The sequence below is a fragment of the Amborella trichopoda genome, chromosome 7 (genome assembly GCF_054954075.1).
Source record: "Amborella trichopoda isolate Santa Cruz 75 chromosome 7, AtrichopodaSantaCruz75HAP2 v2.0, whole genome shotgun sequence".
Lineage (NCBI taxonomy): Eukaryota > Viridiplantae > Streptophyta > Magnoliopsida > Amborellales > Amborellaceae > Amborella > Amborella trichopoda.
Window position 1 is genome coordinate 31,374,539 of NC_142342.1, and position 15,956 is coordinate 31,390,494.

The 15,956-nt window shown below is 34.0% G+C and overlaps 2 long non-coding RNA genes across 6 annotated transcripts; one reads left to right on the plus strand and one right to left on the minus strand.

Annotated features, from left to right (window-relative positions):
• The first annotated feature begins 8,367 nt into the window (after positions 1-8,367).
• Positions 8,368-10,135, plus strand: LOC105420055 (uncharacterized). 5 transcript variants are annotated; one of them, XR_016059639.1, is made up of 3 exons: positions 8,368-8,582; positions 8,717-8,832; positions 9,785-10,135. It is a non-coding gene; the product is annotated as an uncharacterized LOC105420055 (long non-coding RNA). The 5 variants fall into 5 exon arrangements; XR_016059641.1 differs by having other exon boundaries at positions 8,749-8,832; XR_016059640.1 differs by having other exon boundaries at positions 8,368-8,557.
• Positions 10,136-10,970: 835 nt separating this feature from the next.
• LOC148781343 (uncharacterized) lies at positions 10,971-15,252 on the minus strand. Its single transcript, XR_016059643.1, has 2 exons — positions 12,103-15,252; positions 10,971-12,011 (listed from the first exon to the last, which is right to left on the minus strand). It is a non-coding gene; the product is annotated as an uncharacterized LOC148781343 (long non-coding RNA).
• Positions 15,253-15,956: the final 704 nt, after the last annotated feature.

Here is a 15,956-nt window from a genome sequence, read left to right on the forward strand (position 1 = left end):
TATATATATATATATATATATATATATATATATATATATATATATATATATATATATATATATATATATGTGAAAAACACTGCAAAATGCCTATAGGTGAAGTTCTACAGTACTTCACCTACGACTTTATCATTGTTTAAAGTTTATCACACGGCCACATATGTCTAATGGTGTTTGAATTTTAATATTTATTTACAATCCATTCAACATCTTTCATGCATGCATACAGACATGCATAGATAGATATGACATATGCATTCTTTTCAAACCTAGATAGAGAGTGTTTGAAAAGTAGGCTAATGCGTACATATCCATCCAAATGTATGTACATATGTACATATCTAGACTAAGTGTTTAAAAATAAAGGTGTTTATAGCTCATTTCTTTACATTCGTGGAACAAGATAAATATGACAAATTATGAAGTAAAGCAAGGAAAATGAAGTATGGTAGACTAGAATGTCAAACAGTATCTTGTAAGCAAGATGTAGCACCATGTTAGCCTTATGAAAAATATGGGTAATGAACCATCAACTAGAAAGACGGTGTCTACAATTTCTGACCTTCTAGTAGGAAGGGCAAATTCTCATTGTGTGCTCTCTTAAAAGAGCATTGTATACTTTTGCCCAGAATAGCACAATATATACCTATTCTTTTAGTATCACAAGATAATTATTTCAAAAAGAAAAAAATTTAATTTTTTTCACTCTTCAAACATTAGTGTCTATGTCCAATCTCAGAAGATTATCTTCGTCAAGTAAATAGGGATTGTAATTAGAAGTTTTTTTTTTTTCTTTATGGGTTGAATGGATTAGTAAATAAAATTTAGGATCTTAAAATTACTCCTAGATTAGTTTTTACAAGAGAGTAAATCAACAGTACACTCTTTTAGCCACTTAGAAAAAATTCAGCAACAAAAACATGAGGCCCTTCTTGAAGTCACTGCATACATGCCTTTTTTGACATGGATCCAAACATACCGTGTAAGACCACATAAACAATACTGTCCGACGAGAACCAAATCCTTTTTCTAAACCTCACAAAATATGGAAATATACAGACATTACTTTAGATAAAAGGCAGTCCCCTTTATTATTTACCATGTGAAAATGGGTGGTTTTTTAAAAAAGAAATTATATATCCCTAAATTCAACTTTTTAGGCATCCTATACTTCAAAACTTTTTGTGTCTCACTCTAACCTTCAATATTATTTTTTCTTATATTTATCCCCAAAATCAAAAACTCAATAAAAGTAACGATTATATGAGACCCTCCTACACCAATGTGTGTTGGACCCAAAAGGATCACCAATAAATTTGACATAGATCTCTAAGAACTTTATCACATAGATGTGAGACTTGATTTTTTTAGAGATCTGTGCCAAATTTAATTGTGATCCTTTGGAGTCCTACACACATGCGTGTGGGAGAGTCTTATAAGATCATTACTCACTCAATAATTTAAGACAAAAATGCGTTTACTTTTTCTCTTCCTCCCCATTTGGAGTTAAGTGACTCTCTCTCTCTCTCTCTATATATATATATATATATATAAAAGTAAAAACCCATTCTCTCTCTTTCTCTCAATCTCTTATTCGTGATAATGCAGTTCAACACCCTATGTGTCGGATTGAAATTTTTTTGTGGTCTGGCACAAAAAAGTGCCAGACCGCCGCAAAAAAAATTCGGTCCGACACCTAGTGTGCCGGACGACATTGAGTTCCAGTAATGTGGCTTGTAATGCGATCTAGCACCCAGTACGCCGAACCGGGTAGATTTAAGTGTTAGATGGAAATTTTGTTTGCTGCTTGACACTTTTTTGTGCAGGATCGCTAAAAAATTTTAGTCCGACCCCTATGTGCCAGACTGTGTTACTAGAGAGAGAGAGAGAGAGAGAGAGAGAGAGAGGAGAGAGAAAAAGAGTATATGGGTTTTTAGAGAGAGAAAATAAGAGAAATAAAGGAAATGGGTTTTTACTTTGGGAGAGAGAGTGTGGGTAGGGAGAGAGTTACGTGACTCCAAATGGGGGAAAAGAGAAAAATAAGGGCATTTGTGTCTTAAATTATTGACTTTTTTTTTGAGGAGTAAATATAAATAAAAGAGAAAATATCATTTTATCCCTTATTTTTAACTTCTATATCTCATGAGACCTAAGAATTAGAAATATTACTCGTAAGCAAAAGATCTCCATTTTTTCTATTGTACAACCCCTTAAATCCATTTGACCATGTATTATTGACATCAACAACTCATGAAATGACTATCTTCCCGCAAAACCTAACCTCTTAACCGCACTCTCTCTCTCTAAACTCCGTCTCTCCCTCTCCCTCTAAACTTCATCTCTCTCGCCCCTCTCTCTCTCTAAACCCTGATAACCAGGAGGAGGGGGAATCAAGCAATTGTAATGCCTCTCTTGAGGAGGGAGAGAGAAGTTTAAAGATCACTTTCGCTCCCATGAATTCCTGAATTCTTTGTCACTTGCTACTGCCAATCCCACAAATCTCAAACATCGAAGAGAGAGAAAAGTTTAAAAAACCCAATAAAAGGCCTACTATTGAAGAAGACAGCTAGAGAGAGAAAGAGAGAAGTTAAAATAAAAGCTTGGGGAAATAAGTCAAGGAATGGGGAGCAAAATAATTCTAGAGAGAAAAACTGTGGAAAATTTTGATTATCAGATTTGGTAAAGAAACCTAGAGAAAAAGTGAAGCAAAAGCTTGACAAAACCAAGAAAATGTTAAGAAAGCTAGAGAGAGAAATGAAGAAAAACAAATGAAGCCCTAATTTGTAGGTGAGATTCATTCACTCTCTCTCTCTATCTCCTCTCCCCCTCTATCTATCTCCGCCTCTTTCTCTTCTGTCCATCTCCTCACTTCTTTCTCTCTCCAGCCATCCCTTCAAAGCTTTGAAATTGAAGACTTCTTCAAGATCATTTCTCTTGGGATGAGACAGGACTCTTAGAATGTGATCAAGTTTGATTGATAAAGATTAATGGAGGAAGTTTGTTTACCTTAGGACGAGAGCTTTTGTGGTCTGTGGAAAAAATAATGAAGGATTGGAGCTGTAAATGAGTGGATATATGGTAAAATTTCCAATTTGTTTATGAGCTCCAACCAAGCAATGGGGAATGAAGAGAGAGAGAGAGGGAGAGATTGAGTTTAGAGAGAAGGAAGTCATTTCATCAGCTGATGAGGTCATTAATACATAATAAAAAATGTTTAGGAGGTTGGAAGACAAAAAAGATGGAGATATTTTGCTTACAAGTAATATTTTCAATTTTTGAGCCTCATGAAACATAGAAATTAAAAATATGGGATAAAATGATATTTTCTCTAAAGAAAAATAGTATTGGGAAAATATAAAGAAAAATAGTATTAAAGTTTAAGATGAGATATAAAAATTTTTGAGGGATAAGATGTCTAGAAAGTTGAATGTAGGAGGTATTTTATAAATACCTTTTTTTTAAAGAGTGCATTTTGTATAGAGCCTAGGCTCTAAACAATCAAATTAGAGCCTACCTTCAAATAATGTCGAGAAATGTGGTGTCACTACTGAAAATCTTTGTGATGGCCTTAAAATATATTTTCGTCATTATTTATAAAGTTTAAAGCTTCAAAAATTGTGTAGATCGACGATACAATGAAAACTTGAAAATCTTGAAAATTGGCGATCCAAAAATGCATTACAAAATACATTACTTTCAAAACTTGAAATCTATTTTTTTCTCATGTCCATGCATTTTGGTGTCGAGATGATCAATTTGATGATATTTGGGCATCAAAACAATCTTTTCTAGTGAAATTTCTTACGTAGGTTCTAATTTGATTGTTTAAAGTTTCGGCTCTATATAAACTTTTCCCTTTTTAATATGTCTTTAGGGTTTTAATAGATTTCAATCTCGTATTTCTGATTCAATGGCCAAAAATGATTGTGACTGTCTTACAACAATAATAAATAATAATTATGCAAAAACATGTGATGAGACCATTTACTTTTTGTTACAAGGTGGTTAAAATTAATCTTGACCATTGGATGTGAAATTGAATGGTTGTATTTATTTAATTGTCCAAGCTCAAAATTGAAAAGAAATTTTTTCGAAATATGTGACATACCGACCCATCAAATTTCATATCAAAAGGTTATAAGTAATGGTGACGTATAAAAGGTTAGTGATCTCGTTGTATGCAATCCATAGTATTACATATCGCAGTCCTGCAAAATAGTGTCGCTTTCAAGAGCAGTTTTTTTTTTCTTTCCTGAAGTGTATTTGATGTGTTTGTTTGGACAATTTGTATAATATTTTCTGTTCTTTGATCATTCTTCTGAAAATTTGTAGGACCTCAAGTTTTTCTGAAAATAGTTCTTCTGAAAATAGCGTACACATCCTTTTGTTTCTCAAAAATGGGGAAGAGCGTATCCTGCAGAGTTTGATGAGAGCTGATCTCTCTCTCTGAAAACATTATTCAAATATCAAATCACACAATTATTTCTCAAAATGTTACTGTAATTCAAAGTCCAACCACTTTACAATCAACAAAAGAAATGCCGGAATCTTGCCAAAACTCAACACCGATCAGAAAAGAGTCCAAAATCATTCATTCTGACCATGATATCTCCGAACGCTTCTCTCAATCGGCCGAAGAATCTCTCCCTGATATCATGAGGCGCGCGGTAAAGATTTTTTGCAAATCCTCAACCTCTTCGATTTCCTCCTCCAAGATCGGCTCCAACTTAATCTGAAGAGAGTGGCAAAATTTGACAGGAGTGATAATGGGCGATGGAGCAGTTTCATTCCATAGCTCAAGCTTCATTACTACCTTCGACATTCTCTCTCTCTAGACCAAACCAGACTTCAAAGAACAAACGGTAGAGAGAGAAAGAGAGAGAGGAGGAACGAATTTGGAAGATGGCGGAGGAGCACGGTTTACGTGGTTTATGTAGTGGGCTTATGTGCAAATCGTGCATGTGGAGCACGCGAGACCACTGGAAAAGGTCTATGGAAAAAGCGTGCGCCTTTTAATTTGGTGGAGGCGGTGCTGACAGGAAGGCGGTAATGGTGGTGGAGATGCAGCAATATTGACCGTCCGTTCTCAACAAGTGGCACCTCTATTTGGACCGGAATTTCCATAATCGGGAATTATGAGGCACAACCGTTTTTGAGGGATGGTGTGTGGTGTCGTTTGGAAAAAACTTTAACCGGATTATGGATAAGCCATTTAGGCATGCTGCCCTCCAATACTCTATAAATCACAATCCCAACCTTTTTGTATTTGCAAACACACCACAAAGTAAAATAATAGGTTTTTTTGTTTTTGGAAAATTTCATATAGAATCTTAATTTCTCGTATTATTTCAAGGTAGTATTTCTGTTTTTTTTTCAAGCAATATAAATATACTCCTAAATATTTCACCATACCCCCCTCATCTCTTATCTCCCTCTTTTATTGACTTTGATCAAAAAAATTAACCCCAAAAAATATTTTATATTATTTCAACCTAGAAACCTAAAAACTTTTTAATGGGTGGAAAGGGTAAAAAAGGATTAAATTTTTTTTTGGGTTAGAATGGTATAAAAAGATTTATTGAGGCTAATTTTTATGGTAAAAAATCAATTAAAAAGGGAGATAAGAGATGAGAGGGTGTGGTGAAATATTTAGGGATTTCCTTATACTGCTTGAAAGAAAAATGAAAAGAAGATCTACCATGAAATAATATGAAGAATTAGGGTTCTATATGAAATTTTCCCTTTTTTTTTTAACACCAAAATACCTCTTTTTAAGTCACGGTTTCCACTTTTTCTCTTTGAGATTATCTAGTACAACATGTGCTAGACTTGCACAACTTGATATATAGCCGATCCAGCAAATTCGGCGTAGGGATAGCAACAGGTCAGGGTTGGCTGAACCCAAATCCGAATCGTATTCGGGTCTAGGTTTTGGACCTAGCCCAATCTTTTGGGCCAAAATTTGGACCAATGGATCGAAGGTCGGGTCTGCCCGTCAAGTTCCAGGTCTGATCGGGTCCATTGCCACCCTATGACTATAAACTTTATTTTCTTTCTTTTTTTCCTTTTGTTACCCTTTTTTTACCATTATATACCCATATTATCAGCAACATTTACAATATTGCACAACATTTATGAATGCCCACATAATAATTGGAAATTCCTAAGAAACGAACGTATTGCCAACATTGATGCATACTCACATACCCACATTATTCGGATTAGGTCTGGCCAGACCTTGACCCGAATAGTATTTGGGTCTAGGTTTTGGACCATACCCTAACCCGGTCGAGTTTACCCTTCAGGTCCCGGGTCCAGTCGGGTCCATTGCCACCCCTAATTTGGCAAAACTTGAATATACTACTAGCCCAACACATTTTTTGTATCGGACTGGCTCTTTATTCAAGTTGTGCTCGTCCGACACATTTTTGTGCCAGACCGACACATGTTGGCAGTCACGTTTTGGAATCATGGGTTAAATTGTGCCAAACTAACGCATGTTGGGGGGTCATGCTTTGGAATTATGAATTAAAACGGGGGGCATTTTGGTTCAATTTTTTCTTAATTTGAGGATGATTGCAAAGAAAAAATAAAATATTGGAGAATGACGCCCAAATTACGGGGTTTTTATAATTTTTCATTTTCTTTTAGTGTGGTAAACAATCAAAGTAAGGCACGCCTCTAAATTTTGTCATGAGATGCAATTTTGATGTAAAAAAATCGTAGGATGGTGTGAGAACATATTTTTATCACTAATTATAAAATTTTGAGCTAAAAGATTTCCTCCTCCCTGCGGAGGATACTATCCATTTCCTCCCTTAGGCAAACATATATTCTCAATACCTTTTGGAAGCAAAAATTTGGGAATATAACCTTTATAATCTATAGAAAATTCTCGGCAAAAAAGATTGCGAAATAAACTCTCTATATACTAGAAAAAACTTATGCCTCAAGATTGAATACCAACCATCCAATTTTTGAAGGGCTAGATCTAAGTGTCACAAAACTCAAAATTCATTTTTTCTTTTTCTTTCAAAAATAACTATCTAGTAACTATTATGTATTACCCAAATTTTAAACTGGAAAAATTCTTCTAAGTAGGTATTTTAAGTGAGGGAGGAGATGGACAGTATCCTCCAAGGGAGCATAGTATATGTGCTCAAATTTTAAACTCCAAAAATAGTTCATATATATAAAGGGAAAGGTTTCTATACTTTCCCTGCATCATAGAAGATCTTTGCTTCCCCTACCATCCAACCGTTCAATTTTGATCAAGAGAGCTATTCACCGTTTGATCTTAGATCTGACATTTCAAAGTATTTTATTTTTATTTTTTGCATACAAATTATATGAGTATGAAATTTGGTATGTGTCATCTTCTCATTGTAGAGTACTTATGAAAAATATTAAAAATAACTTTTTGATAAAATATAATGACCAAAATACCCCTTGAAGCTTTCAAGGGTATTTTGATCATTTTATTTTATTGAAAATATTTTTTTTTTATATTTGTCACTAGTGCAAATTTAATAGAAGATTGGAGTCCAAAATTTGGTGTTAAAATAGTTTATAGACAAAAAATTAAAAAACAAATAATGTAGAAACGTGACATTGTGATCGGGGCAATCTTAGCCCTCCATTCAGAATTGAGGGTTGGATAAGGGAAAGTATATAAGTTTTATATTATATGGGAAGCATAGAAAGCTTGTCCATATATATATATATATATATATATAAAATAAAAAAGCTGGGATTAGCCCATTATATATAGTAATGATACTATAAGACCCTTCTAGACCCATGTGAGTAGGATCTCAAAGGATCACCATTAAATTTTGATACAGATCTCTAAAAAAGTTATAACATGGGTGTGGGAAGGTCTCATAGTATATATATATATATATATATATATATATATATAAAATAAAAAAGCTGGGATTAGCCCATTATATATAGTAATGATACTATAAGACCTTTCTAGATCCATGTGAGTAGGATCTCAAAAGATCACCATTAAATTTTGATACAGATCTCTAAAAAAGTTATAACATAGGTGTGGGAAGGTCTCATAGTATATATATATATATATAAAGAGAAATTTTTCAAAAAATTTTTAAAAGACAAACCATCTTTTAAAAGTAAGGGAAAAAAAAAATTCATGTTTGATATATATATATATATATGAATTTTTTAGGATTAACAACCCCAAAAATAACAAGTACAAGTTAGAATAAGTTGTGAACCTCATTTTTTATTTTATTGCCCTTATTAATTGAACACCAAAACCTATTGAAGGGCATTTGTGACCTTTACTTCAAAATTGAAAAAACGTACTCCAATGAGGTAATTTTTGAATTTTAAAATTTAAAGTTCATCTCAATCCTTTCTCTCCCACACGCCTTTCTATTTTATCTCTCTCCTTACCCTCCCCAGCTCTCTTGATCTCTCTCCTTGCCCTCCCCAGCTCTCTCTCTCTCTCTCTTGATCACAAAAAAATGCCAAAATGCCTAGCAAAAATGGAAGTGTTCTCCTGCACAAGGAATTTTTTCTTTTTTGGGTGAGATTTTAATAACTTTATTTGGGTAAGATTTTAGATCTTTCTTTTTTGTTGAAAGATATGAGAGTTTGGTAACTTTCTGTATTTTTGTTTTTTGGGTGCGATTTTGGTAGGATTTATTTTTACTTGAGATAGTCTCCTCTCTCTCTCCTTGCCAAGGCCGCCATTTCTTTTTGGCATTTTTTTTACAGATAGACACCTTAGTTTGTACCTCGAGAAAACCTTAATTTTCACCTTCATGTGATCCCAGCTATGGATATCTCCGATCACACCAGGTACGAATGCTACACTCAATGCTATTTCTTTTCCTTTTTTTCTGTTTTATTTTTTGGATTTGTTTTAGAATTTACTCTGTTGATCTATGTGTTGATTGATTTGTTGGTGTTGGGTTCTCTCTTCAGTTTGATTTTTCATTATATTTGGGTTTGTAATTTGTTGGTGTCGGGTTCTTTGTTCATTTTGATTTTTCACTGTACTTGGGTTTGTTGATCTATATGTTGACTGATTTGTTGGTGTAGGATTCTTTCTTCATTTTGGTTTTTCATTGTATTTGGGTTTATTCAGGAATTCTGAAAATGCCACCCATCGAATGCAGCTTATGATGCCTTGTGAACATAGAAAAGAAGTAACAAATAAGAGATCACCTTCTCCCAAAATAGAATCAATCGTCTCCAAGTATAGGCATTCAATTTATGATACCTTGGTCACTTACAAATCCGTGATGTTCCTTTATAAAAACTTGGGATTTTTTTGTTGCACTAAAGGTTATGTAGGTCACTTATTTGCTCCAACGAATTTCTTTTTATGCTTCAATTTATATCTCTTCTTGAATTGGGTCTCTGTCACAAAGTTCTTTCATGGCTTGATTTCTTTTGAATCCATATTTACTTGCTACTTAAATAATGTTATCTTCCTAGAAGGGCTTGGCCTTATATATTCAAAAAATGATTATTTTCATTTTATTGCACAGTCCAAATGTTTGAAAATATTTTCATGTTTTGATTCTATTTTTTCCTTGATCCTGCAATTCTTTTCATACTTAAAGGATTAAATTTTGGATCAAGTGAATGATTTATTGTTATTTTCAGTGCAATAATTATCTGATGATAGGAAAGGTTGGAGTAATAGTTTTGTTTATTTGATGATTTCTTGTACTTTTCATAGCTAAAGGATTAAATTCTATTGAGTAATGGTTTTATTTGTTTGATAAATTCTTCGCCTGGCTAGACTTGAAGAATTAGGATCAAGAATTGGGAGATTCACAGCATACCCAGCATATTTGGAATGGGGAACTATATAGGGCAGTGAGAGTAGAGCCTCTGGTTTGAAGTGCGGTGATGAAGGTATTTGGTTTCAAAGCCATGAAGTGAAAGGCATGAGAGCATCTTGCCCATGTATTTTCAAGGCCAAAAAATATTCTTGATAGAAACAAAGAGAGATGGAACAATGTTGTAATCATATAATACGAATTTGAATTTTATGCAAGCAATGCTAATGGAGATCTCACTCTCTCTTAAATTTTAAAACAATTGATGTATTTTATCTTGTGCCTACATGAATAAAATTTTTCTTATTCAATGGGAAGTTGTGTATTGCCTCTCTCTCTCTCTCTCTCTATATATATATATATATATATATATATATATATATATATATATATGCATGCCATGTATTTCACACCTATGTGATTCGTGGCGAATTGCAGTTCTATTCTATCCTCAGAAAGCTGGAATGGTGTGCCGATAACCCCTGCATTATTACTTCCAGTAAAGAAGATGAGATGATCAATTCCATCCTTCTAATTTAATGAAACAAGAAAAGCCATTTTATTTTACAAACAGTGAATAAAAAATAAGTTTAGGAGCCGATTCTACTCGACATAGTAGTCTTTTGAGTTGTAAAAGTGTGGAAGTTGGGTTTTCCCAAGTTTTAAATATACTCAGTGAGTTGACAATCAGACTCTCTTAGTCTTACTGCCAAAGGTGAGTTTTGCCTTTTTGTTGCTTTTCTTTTTACTTTTAAGCTGGTGCATTTCTTCAACTCTTGCTCACTCAAAAGCGAGAGGGAGAGAGAGAGAGAACTATTCTTCCGACGTTCTTCATCTTCACTATTTTTTCCGAAAAATGAAATACCTGCATGAGTCTCAATACAAGCACATCGTATGTCTTCTTGCAGCTGCCTGAATTTCTTATGAATACACGTTATAGCATTTGTGCTTGGGTATCGTCCAGAAACATACAATGCTTAACTCTTGGTACTTTAGGGATGCCCTAATGATCCTGTGAGTTTTAAGAATCTAAGCAGTGTTGTCTAGCTGTGCATGCCAACCTCAATTTCATATTTTAACACATCAATGGCATATCCACAATTTCATAATTCAATGCTATTTAGTGAATTAGCAAAAGATGGAGCATTTAATCAAGTAAAAATATATTCATTACATGTGATGCACAACATCAATATTGCATCCACATTTCAACCTTACAATAATCATTATGTATAACTCCAAAATTACATATACAAAGTTGTCACATGTAAATGCTCAAAAATCTCATATGCAAATAGCATTTCTAGCCCCAAAATTGTGTCAACATCACACCAAGAATGGTGTTCTCTAACATATGATTACCTACTAAATTGACCTCTTCTTAATGGACAATTCCTATAACCCTGGCCAATTTGACCACATGAAGGAACCTTACAATATCTAGGTTTCTTGGCAACTTCAATATGGGGCATTAACCTTTTTTAAGGAGGCCGCCCTTTTGTGATAGACCGAACAAGGTTTTTTTACATGGATGCTTTCACAATAAAATCTATTTTCATCCTCTTCAGTTGCTAACTTGCATTAGATGTTTCATCAACCATGGAAGACCTCATGCATTCTACTTCTTCAACATGTTCCAAAATTCTTGAAAATTGCTCCATAATGAACTTGTGACAATCATCAAATCTTGCACCTTTTGTACCAATTGTTGATGCTAATGATTGTATAGTTTTGACACGTGCAACATATGCAGTTGATGTGCTCGAGCTAACATTTGATATCAATGATGTAGAGCGCCTCCAACGTTTTGGAAGATATCGGTCTGGAATTTGAATAAAATTTTCCTTGAAGAGAACATGAAGAGAATGCCTGCAAATGATACTTGTAAACTCGAACCCTTTACAACTGCAATTCATAACATTATCTTCAACTATCAAAGAAACTTTTTGCCCTTTTTATTTCTTTGAAAAATGTGTCACTTCATAGGTTCCATCATCCTTTCTAGATGTCAAATATTGGAAAGATGAAATAATTTCTTCTTGCATCTTAGAAAAATGCATTAGGAGTTAAGATGTGTGCTGCATGATCTTCGAAAGAGCACATTGTTCGAACATCCACATTGTTGGACTTTTTTGGCATCGAACATTTTTGACCCACTACATCTCGCATCTCAATAACAACTGTCATCTACAAAAAAGAGACAAATAACCGTAATAAAGAATAACATGCCAATTTAATAAAATATCAAGGAAGACAATGAGATCATTATTTTTTATACCTGATCTATCAATTCACTAAGCGAAGTTTGCAAACCCAAGAATCATTTCACATATGCATTGATGGACCCTGAACGTCTCGTTGTCTTCATTCCAGCAAAAAATTGGCTTCTCGAGTATGGTAATACCCAAAACTCTTTTAAATGCCACAGGTTGTTAATATGTCTATTTGAATGCCATGCAAACTTATTGACTAATGCAGGCTAACCTTCTTCAAAATCTTCAATGGACTCAAGCTAATATAACTTGTAAAAATCGGTGTCAAACTCATTATATCTTTTACTACGGAGGAGGGAAAACCAGCCAAATAATTTTGATAATAAGTGCCATATACAAAATGCATGTTTAGTGTTGGGGAGTTCCTTATAGATTGCTTCTTTGAGAGCAAAGGCCTGATCAGTTAGGATTGTTTGTGGCGTCTTTCCATTAATTAGACCTACAAATGCCTACAACATATCATGCTTTAGAAACACTAGAAACATATACGCATGCTCAAACACACATCATTGGTAAGAATATCAAAGAATTCAAAGCACAAAATTTGTAAAAGATCACATACCTTCATTGCCCATGAAAAAGGTTGAACTCTTTCATCTCATAGTAGAGCACACCCAAATAAACAAGTGTCACCATGGTTATTGATACCTACCCAAATGTCCAATGGCATAGAGTAACCATTTGACCGGTAGGTTGTATTGAAAACTTCTACATCACCGAAGATCTCATATGCACGAGAACAAGAACCTTGTGACCAAACAATATGCTCCGACCTATTATCTTCACTTACTGTAAAATTGTACTTAAAATCTTTATCTCTATCTTACATTTGCTTACATTTTGTTAAGAGAATATGAACATCATTGTCACGGTTGGCATTGTTCATAGCATATATAAAGTTATAGATATCCTTATCTTAAATGGTAATTCCCCTGGTTTAAGACCTCTCTCTATTTCAAACAACTGCATCATATTTCTAACATATATACCAACTTTGGAAAATTGTTGAATACGATGCTTGTAGCTTTCTGAAATATTACGATAAACAGGCAAAAATCTAACTTCTTGTAGCTCGAGAACATCACGATTGTGTAAATTATCAAAGGTTACAACATGCCAATATGAAATATCAGAATCCATGACTTTTGCGATACTCATATGTGCTCCACAATTTCATCTCTTTGATGATAGATTTCTTTCTCCTTTATTTACAGATAATTCTATGTTTGTTAAATGGCCCGCCCTATGGCAAACATAGTATCTTCTAGTAGTTCTTTTGCCATCACCTTCTTTTCCAATTGTTCGTTGACGATGCACTGAAAACCCCCATGCCTTGGCAAAACTCTTGTAAAATTCATAAGCATCATCATGATTTGAAAATATTTTTCCATAGTATGGAACTAAATCACTAGGAACTATTTCTAATGGGTTTTCTACAATTGAAGCAAAGCCCTATACAAGCATGGTTTCATTTGGAGGAGTTTCCAAATACTTATGTACCTATAAAAAAGGACTCAAGTTTGATTGTGAGTACCTGTAAAAAAATGACTAAATAGATAATGTTGATACATTAGAAATTTTTGGGGCTTGTTCATAAAAATTATAATGGCTAAATAAATCAAAACCACAAAGACATCCATTTGGGCAAAAAATGACCCACATTGTTTACTTGAAATTCAAAATCGTAGAGTCATACTTTTTTTCTTTTTTTTCCAGAATTATAACAAGCAAATCAAGTCATAGATAGCCAACCAAACTATCAATAGAGTAACTAACACATCATCAACTTTTATGTAATCTATATATCAGTAAATTATATATCAAAAAAGTTAGTAACCATAACAAGCAAATAACACATTACTAATCATATACTCATATTGCCTAACCAAACTATTAGCCAATTCAAATGAAAATTGCATAATCATAAGAGGCAGATCATATATTGTTTCCTAGTACTGATAATTTACTGGGAATTCATGCTTTACATTATCATCATCCGAGCCTTGTCCCTGCTGTTAGGGGATTCATGCTTTACATGCTGCAAGGAATAGAACAAATTTGTTAAAGTATGATCATGTATTTAGTTTTGGGGAGATCAGCTCCATCTTCTAATATGTAGATGGAAGTTAGCCTTTATATGCAATATCTACTTGTTCGAGTTCACCACATTGACTCTGGCAGCGTTCTGCTAATTGTTATGATGTTTATGTCATTTACAATACCTTTCCCTACCTGAGTATCAATGCACTCAGATATACCTCAGTCACACTTCCTATGCGTGACCTGCGTGTGCAATTACATGCCCTCTAGTTAGAGTAAGTGGGCTTTTATGCAAATACCTTAACAAATGGTGGGCATGGTTTCCATTTATCTGATGATACCTGAAGCGAACGAAATTGTTGTTTAAACATTCAAGATGGAAAAGAACTCCCAAGGATCAGAAAATAAAAGGAAATGATTTCCCCTGCAGGTTTTGTCAGGCCAATAATAGTGTCATCTTTATTTAGGGCTCTCCATGCTCTGCTAATTTGGATTTTGATCATCAATTATCCAAAATTCAATTTTTAAAGACTGTTGAATATATGGTTACTATTTCAGTGCTCAAGTATCAGAGACGAGACAACAAGCTATGGTAAAATCCTAATCTAAATCGAGAAAAACATAAAACCATGCAAATTGGAACATATCTTAAGAAATAAGTATAAATCATATGAGATAAAACCAAAATCACTGCCCAAAAGGTCCAAACCATGAAAATTAAATAGAAGAATAAATAGGATGGAACAAGCAAATCGAGAGCAAACCCACAAGAGAACACAACAATAAAACTCCAAAATACTCATGCAAATGCCATGGATACAAAACCTCAAACCCAAAATTCGAAATAGGATCCAGAGGAGACATATCTTGATCACACGGAGATAGAATCCTCTTGGGCTTTTGATTCAGAGAAGGAAAATAACTGTCTTTTGCTTTAGATAGAGAGAGAGGGGATTGAGGAGGGCGAGGTGTAGAGAGAGAGAGAGACAGACTTGGGGGAGCGTGAGGTGCAGAGAGAGTCTTTTGCTTTGCTTTAGATAGAGAGATAGGGGATTGGGGAGGGCGACGTATAGAAAGAGAGAGACTTGGGGGAGCGTGAGATGTAGAGAGAGAAGAGAGACAATGTGGAGGGAAAGATTCAAAGTTCCCTCCTTTTTTTATTTTCGTTTTTTAGTTTTTTGAAGCAAAGGTCCATATTGCCCTTGTGGGCAGGCTTTGAGTTCTATTAATATGAGGGCAAAGGGGGTAAAAATGAGATTCAAAGCTTATTCTAACTTGAACTTGTTGTTTTTGAGGGGTTGTTAATCCTAGAAAATCCCATATATATATATATATATATATATATATATATATGGGATCTAATGGTGGCTACAATAAGATGCTCTCTTTACTATCCATTGTTTTGAGACATTTAATAGTTCAGTTTTTTACTAGTGATACAGTTAAACCACTGTAAAATAAATTGGCTCTGATATGAATAAGCGGAAGATCTTACAACATATAGCAAACAGGCAACAAAACATAAGACATAAGCATCATATAGTACAGTTAAACCACTATAAAACATACTTGGCTCTGATACGAATAAGCAGAAGATCTTACAACATATAGCAAACAGGCAACAAAACATACGACATAAGCATCATATAACAAAACTTTAATATTCAAAGCACACTTATATTTGACAAATACATAAGCTAGTGAATAGCTTTAGCTGCTCTGAGATATAAGCAGGAACTTCATCCCAAAAACAGTTGCACATGACAATCTCACACTTTTATAGAAAAGAAGCTAAAAGAAAAATCTGAGTAGCTTGATA